Source organism: Chlorocebus sabaeus, chromosome 14 (assembly GCF_047675955.1).
Source record: "Chlorocebus sabaeus isolate Y175 chromosome 14, mChlSab1.0.hap1, whole genome shotgun sequence".
In the NCBI taxonomy this organism is placed as follows: domain Eukaryota; kingdom Metazoa; phylum Chordata; class Mammalia; order Primates; family Cercopithecidae; genus Chlorocebus; species Chlorocebus sabaeus.
In genome coordinates this window covers 70456655-70468596 of record NC_132917.1, presented here as the reverse complement: position 1 = coordinate 70468596, position 11942 = coordinate 70456655, and positions in this window count along the sequence as shown.

Sequence of the window (11942 nt, the reverse complement as noted above, 5' to 3'; positions counted from 1 at the left end):
AATGAAACAGAACACAGAACCCAGAAATAGACCCACATGAATATGCCCATTTCATTTTTGACAAAGATGCAAAACAATTTAATACAGGAAAGACAGCTTTTCAACATTTTCAAATGGTGCTGGGACACTGGACATGATGAACCTCTGAGTCTCACATCTTTACACAAAAACTAACTCAACAGTGGATCATGGATTTAAATGTATAATGTAAAACTATAAAACTTTTACAGAAAAAAACACACAAAAAATGTTTGATATCTAGGGTTAGGCAAAGAATTCTTAGATTTGATCCCAAAAGCATGGTCCATAAAAGGAAAAATTGATAAATTAGACTTCATCAAACTTAAAAATGTTTGTTTGGTGAAAGACCCTCTTAAGTGGGTGAAAAGATAAGAAAGGGCGTTGGAGAAAATATTTTCAAACCATGCATCTATCAAAGAACTGGTATTGAGAATATATAAAGAACTCTCAAAATTCAACAGTCAAAAAGCAAATAATCCACTTAGAAAACGGGCAAAAGATATGGAAAGTCACATACAGATAGCAAAAAGGCACATGAAAAGATACTTCATATCATTAGCTATCAAGACAATGCAAATTAAAACCACAATGAAATACACTACACTACACTCTTACCAGAACGGCTAAAATTGAAAAATAGTGACACCAACCAAATGTGGGCAAGGAAGAAAAGGTCATTCTGGAAAAATGTTTGGCAGTTTTTTTAAAAAAATTAAACATATAGCTACCAAATGATCCAGGAATTGCACCCCTGGGTGTGTATCTAGATCTAGATCTAGATCCCAGAGAAATGACAACCTAGGTTTACACAAAACTTGTGCATGAATAGCAGCTTAATTCCAATAGCCAAAAACTGGAAACAAACCAGATGTCTTCCAAGGAGTAAATGGTTAAATAAACTGTGGTATATGCTTACTGTAGAATACTGCTTAGCAATGTAAAGGAATTATTAATATGATACAGGCACCAACCTGGATGAATCCAGAGAATTGCACTCAGTGAAAAAGCCACTCTCAAAAGGTTATCTACTGTATTATTCCATTTATATAACAGTCTTGAAATGACACAATTACCAAAATGGAGAACAGATTAGTGATTGCCAGGGGCTAAGGAGGGTGACAGAGAGAGAAGTAAATGTGCCCATAAAATGGCAACATGAGGGATCTTTATGGTGACAGAAATGGTCTGTGCTTGACTATATTGATGACAATATCAAACTGTGCTATAGTTTGGCAACATGTTACCATTGGGGAAACACAGAGGGGGGACTATTCTGTATTATTTCTTACAACTGCATGTGAGCCTACATTTATCTCAAAATAAAAAGTTTAATTAAAAAATAGCTGCAGAAAAAAAAAAATTATCCCTCTGGTACTTTTAAGAAGGGTGAGCCTCAAAGGAGATGGTTTTGTTTTGCTGACCAGAGAAGTAGACGCAATGAAATACTAAGGAAATGTAATAACAGGACAGAAGGAGAGAGGGAAAAAGAGAGAAAGAAAGAAAGGAACAGAGAGGCAAAGAAATGGAGGAAATACTGAAGGGATTTAGGTATAGGGCACTCACCGTCAGACATTGATAAGAAATCAAAGTTCGGGCATAACAAGAATTGCTTAGAAAGGGTTTTAAGAGATAGTTTTGTCTGACACGCTATTTAATCCTCTCTCCTGGGTTTAAAAGAAGACCTGCATTACTTATCAATCTTTCTTTTTTTCTTTTGAGATGGGATCGTGTTTATTGGGATGTGATACCATAGTAAAGGTCTACAAGGCAGCCTGGAACGTTCAGGTCATATTTGGTAAGGTTTGTCTGGGGTCTCAACCTGAGTATCCTTCAGGTAACTGATCTCCCCAGAACTGTGACAAGAATGAGCTTTCGGGATGACCACCTAGTTGTTATGTTCATGGTACAAGGGAAAGGAAGTTGGCCCAACAGGAGTTATGTGATCCTTGCAAAGTCACCTTCAAAAAGAGGGAAATGGTGGGGTCTGTTTCGAAATCAGAATTAAAACCATGAGGGCATGGAGTGTTAAGGGCCCTGATGTGTGAATGGAGAATCACACTTATGGTGCTTTATGTAAGCCAGACTGAGAAGTTGAGGAAGCTTTTCTGCAGTACAAGCTGGGAATCAGTATTTATTATAGAATCAACATGTACAAATACACAATTTCTGCAGATACTGGGAATTTCATGGATGAGGGTGTCAGTAGCAGACATGCTTGGGCATGTTCTGAACCCCTGTCTGGCCGCTGGAGAGCAGAGGGGTCACTGAAGGACCAGCAATCAAGCAGACCACCTGCTACCACGCACATCCGGTCTGTGGTTAGACACCCTCCAAACGCCGCAGGGGTGGCAGATCCTGGAGGCTGTAAATTGAAGAGGTTAGAGGGTTGCATGGCCCAGCCCTAGTAATTACTGTGGGCATAAAGCCACAAAGACCAGCTCTGTGGCAGAATGTCTGCCAGCCCTAGAAAGGCTCTACAGCAGAGTGGAGACGTGCTGGAATTCAGAGTTCACCACAGCATGGCAAGGGGAAGGGAAGTTGGGAACAGCATGTGTGATCAGGACCTAAGGACTTCTGCCCCAGTTCATTCAAGGGCACAGCTGAGTGCAGTTTGAAAAGGCAGAAAGAGCTGGGCTCAGGTAACTGAGTAACAATGAATGGTCAAGTTCATGAGCAAAATTAGATTTGTCCAGGAAGCCTGATGTCTTGCTTCTGGGGATCTAATTCAGAAAAAGGGAGAGAAAACGGCCTCCTTGGTGTGCCACAGAGAACCTGATGGAGCTAACAGTGGGGCTGGGGCCGGAAGTGCAATGCAGACCTGGGCCCCAACAAGGATGATGCAGGTGTGACTCAGTCTGCTGAGGTCAGGTCCTGGCAAGACAGGTTCCGGTGAGTGAATGAACCGATGGCAGTAGTAGATTGCTTTACGTAAGAAAATGCAGTCAGGAACAAGATTTAAGAGGTGGTGGAATTGGGTAGGATTTGAGCAGTGACTGGGAGGAGAAAGAGATTCTAAGGAGAATTTTAAGGAAGTACTGCTGTGTTCCAAGCCCTGTAGTGAACTCCCTCCTTGGCGTCCTCAATTAGCCACCAACAAATGCCAAGGCTCAGAAGGCTCAGCCCAAAGGAGGCATAGACATGAAGGGTTTTCTTTCTTTTCTTTTTTTTTCATGTATTTAAAGTATATATTTAAAGTGTACAACATGAAGAGTTGATATAGGTGTTTATTGTAAAATAATTACCACAATCAAGTTAATTAACATGTCCATCCCTCAAGTTACATAGTTTCCCTTTTTAATTTTTGTTGTTTTGGTGAGAACTCTTAAGATAAACTCTCTCTTAGCTAATTCCAAGTATATAATACAACATTATTAACTGTTGTCACCATGCTGCACATTAGATCCCTAGATCTTTTTTTTTTTTTAATTTTACTTTAAGTTCTGGATACATGTACAGAACGTGCAGGTTTGTTACACAGATATACATGTGCCATGGTGGTTTGCTACACCTATTAACCTGTCATCTAAGTTTTAAGCCCTGCATGCATTAGGCATTTGTCCTAATGCTCTCCCCTTGCCCCCCACCCCTCAACAGGCCCCGGTATGTGATGCTCCCCTCCCTGTGTCCATGAGTTCTCATTGTTCAACTCTCACTTATGAGTGAGACCATGCAGTGTTTGGTTTTCTATTCCTGTGTTAGTTTGTGAAGGATGATGGTTTCCAGCTTCATCCATGTCCCTGCAAAGGACATGAACTCATTCTTTTTTATGGTTGCATGATATTCCATTGTGTATATGTGCCACATTTTCTTTTTCCAGTGTCATTGATGGGCATTCAGGTTGGTTCCAAGTCTTTGCTATTGTGAATAGTGCTGCAATAAGCATACGTGTGCAGATGTCTTTATAGTAGAATGACTTATAATCCTTTGGGTATATACCCAGTAATGGGATTGTGGAGTCAAATGGTATTTCTAGTTCTAGATCCTTGAGGAATCACCACACTCTTCCAAAATGGTTGAACTAATTTACACTCCCACCAACAGTGTAAAAGCGTACGTGTTTCTCCACATCCTCTCCAGCACCTGTTGTTTCCTTCTTTCTTTTCAAAGGGTCCCTCTTGTGGTCACTCTGTTTGGCATTGATACTTCTCTGGCTAATACCAGTGGGTCCTTAGCCATCCAAATGCTGTCTTCTCTTGGCCCAGTGAGGCCCCCCTTATGCAAGTTTCCTGACACAGGTGGTCCTCCCTTCAGAAAATGCCTCAGGCGCCCCTTAACGTAAAGGCCACTCAAGCCTTGCCACCTTCTCTGGTGCCTACTGAACTGTGGGGAAGGTCATGTCTTCACTGAGCCAGAAGCAGGGTGCATCTTTCAGCACCCTTCTGTCAGCTCCACTATCTCTCTGTTCCCCCTCTCCCACCTCTTCTCCAGGCTCCAGCAGTGTTAGAAGCTCTGTGGGTCCAAAGACTCAGTAAATTTCAGAGAGAGAGAGAATCAGCAGGCTCCAATGTGGCTGGGGTAGGGATGGCCATGTTCTGCTGGGTCCGCTTCCGCTGGTCATCTAACGTGAAGTGGCCACATCTACCTCTCCAGCCCCAGCTCCTCTGGTTCTGCCTATGTGGGTAACACTTGTCCTGGTGACAGCAAAGTGCATATATTTTCTGTGCACCATGTGGTTCCACGTATCCGAGTGCTTGTGTCTTTCTCCCCTACCCTGAACACCTGGAAAATGATCCTCTTTTGAGATCAGATCAGACTCATCTCTCCCACTCAGACAGAGCTAAGCATCTTTCCTCTACTCCAATCCGACCCTGTGAACATACATGCTTCTAGTATGTATCCCATCACAGTAAAACAGCATCTTTAAGTATCTAGCTCTCTCCCGTACCAAGCTATACATGCCTTGCAGACAGGAACTGGCCTTTTGATTTACATAATTTGTGCCTATGACAATTTCTGATTCATACAAAGCAGTCAATAAATGCTTGTTGATCAGACCGAAAAGAAGAAGGGAAAACAGACTAAATTTCTCGTCTCTTACAATGAGGGGATATGTACTGTGGACACTTCAATTTTTGGGGTACAGCACCTGACACCTTCCTAGGTTCAAGGAATCAGCCACTGTGTGAGTCTTGGTGGAATGTGGGGCCAGCCTTTTAATCCCAGCACTTTGGGAGGCTGAGGCAGGCAGGTCATGAGGTCAGGAGTTCAAGACCAGCCTGACCAACATGGAAAAACCCCGTCTGTACTAATAATACAAAATTAGCTGGGCCTGGTGGCACATGCCTGTAATCCCAGCTACTCAGGAGGCTGAGGCAGGAGAATCGCTTGAACCTGGGAGGCGGAGGTTGCAGTGAGCCGAGATTGTGCCATTGCACTCCAGCCTGGGTGACAGAGTGAGACTCCGTCTCAAAAAAAAAAAAAAAAAAAAAAAGCCAGATACTTTTTCCGCTCACACCCCTAACAACTAGAGCCCAGGTGGATGGCCTAATTCAGCTAATTGGAAGCCCTGTCCAGGGTCTGAACCTAGAGGAAGGGAGGTGAGGAGTGGGAGTGGCAGCAGCAGGACTCTAAACAACCTGCTCCTGGGTGGGGCTTGATCTAGCTTCCTGCCACCTGCCCACTCCCTCAGCCTGGCTCTCCAGGCCTCCCACCGACTCTATGATCCACCAAGTATCCTATCACTGAAATCATCTTCTATTCAGATTCACAGAAGTCTTCTCTTTTTTGCCAGCAAGAGCCCCCTGACTAGGATATCCGGTAGACGGGTTGACAGATACTAATTCATGCTTGACCTTGAAAAAGGTATGGAAGTATATACTTAACCTAAAGATATACATAATCTAAATATATATTTATTTATGTATGCTTCAACTAAAGATAATCAATAGTAGAACAAATGGAATACAAAACTTGCAAATTACTTTAAAAAGTCAGTTAGTTAATATGCCAAAAGATTAAAAAGAAAAGTAGAAATGTACATAAGCATAAGAATAAAGAAGTTAGATCAATATTATCTATAATAAATGTGACTGGGCTACGCTCTCCATTTGAAACAGAAGGGTTCTCAGAATTCAAAAGGCTAACTTCAACACCATATGGCAGATTCTTGGATTGGCTTTCCTAACTTCCATTCCATTCGCCTACTTGGAGGGGTCATAAAACTAAAAATTACCTTTTTCAAAGGGCTTCCAAATGAGGGTGCTAGGTGCAAATTGAGTTGGGCCAATAAGATGGGTTCAAAGGAGCTTTAGCAGGTGGAGGTGAAGTGGAGGCCACCTTGCTGCTGCTGGTTGACAGGAAACAGGTTTGGACAGACAAGACTACTGGTAGCAGCCAGACCTGCGTTCCGGTGCCTGGTAACCAGCTTCATGGGCTGAAAGGCAGTTGTGCTGGCAGCAGCAGCAATAACTTCTCGACCCACGGGCAGCAGATGTAGTGCTGTGAACTTGAAATCAGTAGTCCACTGGGGGCCGCCAACCTCTTCCTTCCTTCAGCCTAGCCTCATGCTTCTGTAAACACCTAATTCCTTATATTAAATCCCTTTCCACTTAAAACACATAAGGGGTTTTCTATTTCCTCCACAGAAATCTGAGTCATATACAGTGTTTACAAACGGCAGGCCTAAAATAAAGTGACCCATAAAGATCTTCTTTAAAAGGATGTACGAAAATATAGGACATAAATGAAAATAAGACAAAGCAACAACTAAAGCAGGAATTACAATGTTAATATCGAACAAAGAATTCAAGAAAAAAACATATGGAATAGTATACCAATACAAGATGCAAATCACAAAGAAGATAAGCTCATGAATGTTTATGTCCTGCATAAAATAGCAGCTAAATATTAAAAATTAGATCTTAAAACTCAAGTAGAAATTGATAAGATGATAATCTTATCAATAACATGTATCATTTCTTATCATCATGGACAACGATGCATTACATTGACACATAAAGGAATTAAATAATCAGTAAGTTTTTCAACATTTATAGTTCACAAATACCTAATTAATATTCCTTTTAAAAGGCCAGTTTATAAACTGAGGTAATATATTAGGCCATGAAAAAATGTCAATAAATTCTTAAAAATGTAAACTCTCTTTGACGGTAATCACAACACAAGTAATGAGTGAGAAAAATATTAAATAGTAAAATCAAAACACCAAGAAATTAAGCAATATTCTTCTAAATAACTCTTGAGTAAGAAAGGAAATAAAACATATAATTAAATACTGTTCTGAAAATAGCAATAATAAAACACCAGATTTCAAAACTTTTAGCAGATGACAAAGCTATAGTCAGGAAAAAAATCATATTCTAAAATGCTATTATTATTTTTAAAAAGAAATAATGAAAATAAATGAACTGTTTATCTCAAAAGGAAAGTTTTTTAATGTAAAATAAAGCTGTTAAAAAGTATTCATATAAGGAAAGCAGAAATTGATTAGTCAAAAAACAGAAAAGTGCCATTAATAATTCAATCCAGTCTGGTTTTTATGAAAAGAAAAAAAAACCTTCAAAACAAAAACAGCTAGGCACGGGGGTAATCCCAGCACTTTGGGAGGCCAAGGCAGATCACTTGAGGCCAGGAGTTCAAGACCAGCCTGGCCAACATGGCAAAACTCCGTCTCTACTAAAAATAAAAAAAATTAGCCAAGCATAGTGGGACATGCCTGCAATCCCAGCTACTAGGGAGGCTGAGGTAGGAGAATTGCTTGAACCCGGCAAGCAGAGGTTGCAGTGAGCCAAGATTGTGTGCCACTGCACTTCAGCCTAGGAGATAGAGTGAGACTCTTTCTAAAAAAAAAAAAAAAAAAAAAAACCAAATAACATTAATTTAGGCAACCCCTTAAAAGTGTAGTGAAAGGGAGGGAGAGAGAGAGAAAATGATGCTAGCATATTTGAAGATCATAATGAAATGAAATGATTTTCAAAGGAAGATGTAAGTTACCAAAATGAACTCAACAGGAGATAGAAAGCTTCATTACTTTACTAATTCTGGTTTTGTTTTTTTTGTTTGTTTGTTTGTTTGAGACGGAGTCTCACTCTGTTGCCCAGACTGGAGTGCAGTGGTGAGATCTCGGCTCACTGCAACCTCTGCCTCCCGGGTTCAAGCGATTCTCCTGCCTCAGCCTCCTGAGTAGCTGGGACTACAGGTGCGCACCACCACTCCTGGCTAATTTTTGTACTTTTAGTAGAAACAGGGTTTCACCGTGTTGGCCAGGCTGGTCTCGAACTCCTGACCTCAAGTGATCTGCAGACCTCAGACATTTTAAAAGTTGTAACAGAAAACTCCTAATCACAGTGTTTAGTTCCAGAGGACTAAAGGTAGTGCCCAAAGTGTGGGTACCCAAACTGTGGGTGCTATAATTAGTCCTCTGGGCCTCAGCTCTTATTTCACCTACAACTATGGCTACCAGATCTGCTCTGGCTTTGAACAGCTTCCAGCAGGTGCAATCCAACAGGACTTTGTTTCACCCTGTGTCAGGCCTTCTCTGACACTCCTCAGCGCAGGATGTTAGTGGTTCCCTGCCCGCTCAACCAAGATGAAAAGTAGTTAATGTCCTTTGGGGCAACCTTCAACCAGGAATTGGGAGAAACGGGGAGCCAGTGGATAAATGCTTTCCCCTCTCTTTCCCCAGGAGCAAGACCTTGAGCCACATGTCATAACCTGTCTCAGATTGTCCATTGGAATTGAGCACCCTGTAGCAGTTGTTCAACTTGATAACACATCCTTGTTGTGATTTTCCCTCTTTCCCTGTTTATTTCTTTTATTCTTCCCTTGCTCCTGTCCTAATCCCTAGATCCACACTCCCAAATGAGCAATCATACCTAAGCTTTGGTCTCAGACTCTGCTTTAAGGGGAACTCAGGCTATAACAGTTGGTAGTAAGAGCAGTCCTAGAAAGTGGACCTTCAGGGTAGGACTTCAGATGGGTCACTCTTGGGTCAGATGGCCATCAGTCTCCATAACTGTTGGTAAGTAGGGTGACAAGAACTCCTAACATGCATTGACATCAAAATTACTAGAGGTCTTACCTGGGGTTACCTGGGATGAGACACAGCTGGAAGGGAATGTGTTGGGTTAAGTGGTAGGGGTAGTGTTTGGACAGTTGGATGGCAATGGCAGTTACAAGGATTATGGAGTTGTCCAGCTTTTGTTAACTGCATTGAAAGTCTTGAAAAAAAGAAAATGGTGGAATCAGGACAGCCAACTCTGAACACACAAAGCATGCTATGTAAGCCAAATTGCTTCTATAGAAGCGTTTAATGAGATCCCTCATTTCTAGCAGCTATAAGGCTGACTACGTCAAAAGTCAGGCCCCGTATCCAATTGTAAAGGTAGCAAAATAGAAAAAGAGACTACCTGTATTCACCGTAAGTCTCACATGTTCAAGTGATACCCAAAGAGTGAATCTGTGAGAACGAAGATGCGGAAATTTGGATATATGAACCTAATAATCTTGAACTCCCAGATTCCCCTGAATTGTCTGCACCAGCAGGAGTGGCCATCTCCCCGTTAGCAGACAGAGCATCTCCCCTTGCCTGGAGGCACTTCAGAGACTTCACCTGAAGCAGGTACCTTGTGATATCCGTCCTCGTCACTCATGGACGAGGGCTGGCAACAATGTCACTCATGTCTGCGGGCTGGCAACAACGATCATGTGCCAAACCAGCCTGAGGACAGAAATACGGATTTTGCTCCAGGAAGAGTTGTAGGACCTCACCCATGGATACTGGAGCCAGGGAGCACATCGGAGAATGGACCTTGGAGATGTCAGACTAGGGAATGTGGAATATAAGGAGAGAGAGAGAGAACACATTGATGATGGGCACTCGCCAATGACTTGGGAGGCAACGTTCTGAAAGGGCAGATTCAAACACTTTACGAGAGAGTTATTTCAAGCCTTTAAGAAAAAATAATTAAGGGAGAGGCTTTAAAAAATTGCTCTAGAGAATACAAAAATGTAAAAGGCTTTCTGATTTATCAAGTAAAATTCAATTTGTAAAATAAAGCTAACATAGCCCTGAATGCAAAAATGACTACAAAAGTTACAGACCATTTTATTTTATCAACACAGAGGGAAAATTTCTAAATACAGTATTAGAGAATCTTTTTGAGTAGTATAGTTTAAATAATATACCACACACTGTATATTGTCAACGTTTATTCCAGATAGAGTAGTTTATTCCAGAACAAAATTCTGGCTCAACAATGGAAAATCTATTATAATAATTTGCCATATAAATAGTTTAGAAAAATAACAAAGAGACATTCATCAATTCTTTTTTTTTTTTTTTTCTTTTTTCTTTTTTTGAGACAGAGTTTTGCTCTTGTTGCCCAGGCTGGGGGTGCAATGGCGAAATCTCGGCTCACTGCAACCTCCACCTCCCAGGTTCAAGTGATTCTCCTGCCTCATCCTTCCGAGTAGCTAGATTACAGACATGCGCTACCGTGCCCAGCTAATTTTGTATTTTTATTAGAGACAGGGTTTCACCATGTTGGTCAGGCTGGTCTCAAACTCCTGACCTCAGGTGATCCACCTGAGGTCTTGGCCTCCCAAAGTGCTGGGATTACAGGCCTGAGCCACCACGCCTGGCTAATTCTTTTTTTAAGAAGAGAATTCTTAGTGAATAAGGACAAGAAAGAAATGTCTTAGTATAATTAACACATTATTTCAGGAACAAACCGCCAACAATATACTTAGCAGTGAAAAGTTAGATGCATTCCAGTGGTTTATAATAGGGTAAAGATAAGTCTGTCTTATGTGCTTGTTGTTTATTCATTGGTCTAAAATGGCTAGTCAATTTCATATACCCCATAAATATACACAGCTACTATGTACCCATAAAAATTAAAAATTAAAAAAAATTTAAATGGCTAGTCAATGCAGTAAAACCCAAAAAAAAGATAAAGAAGAGAAAGACATATATGGGAAACAGATGAAATCTTCATCAATTGCAGATATTATTATCTAGCAGGAAATATGAGGGAACCAATTTTTTAAATATCAGAACTGCAAGGGGAGTAAAGTGCATCAGCAGGTTCAGAGGTGGCAGCTATGGTGGTAGCCCTGGTGTACAAAAGCCTCACAGCGCTTGCACTGGGTAAATGTGTTCTTGGGCCTTGGTCCCCTGTTTGATCCCCAGGGTACTCACTGGGAAGCTCTCGTCACCATTCTGACAACCTGGTTAGTTTGCTGCCGTCTCCTTTGACTAATTGCAATTCCAGCCCACTTCAACCCTCTCCTTGGACCACAACTAAAATATGAAATGGAAGCATCCTTGGCCTCGAGGAAGAGGACACACTGCTCAGTACTTTGTTATCTCGGTGACAGAAGGCATTCATTTATCTGCAAGAGCACCTCCTACTCCTGACTGCCTTCCTCAACACATCTGCTTGGCTCTCAGATGTCTTGAAAATTTGAATAGCTTATTCTGAAGTTCAGTATTGTATTCCCTTCTGACATATGAGAGAAATACGTTAAATCTCTTTTAGTGAATCTGTGCATCTGAAGATGGCTCCTGTCCATTCGCAGCATGACAGCAAGCCATGTGTTTGAGACGTGTGCAGAGGCTGCTGCGGTGCCGAAGCCCCCAGTGGGACAATCAGAAAGAGAAAGTGTGCAGAAGAAACATCTGCTCCCATGTGATGGAATTACACCAAAGTCTGTTTTCAGGATTGCTCTGTCATTTTTTAGAATAAGTTATTTTTCTGCTTTCTATGGAACAATACTCAAACTAATAAAAACAATTTAGTTAGTTGTGGCATGCTAAAGCATATAGTTAAAAAGCAGTAACTAGTTACAAATATCTAATGGAAAAACAGTTTCCAATAACCATAGCTACAGAAATTGTCAACTATCTAGAATAAACTTCTATGAAATCAGCAGCCATTTGTCCTACCACATATTACAAC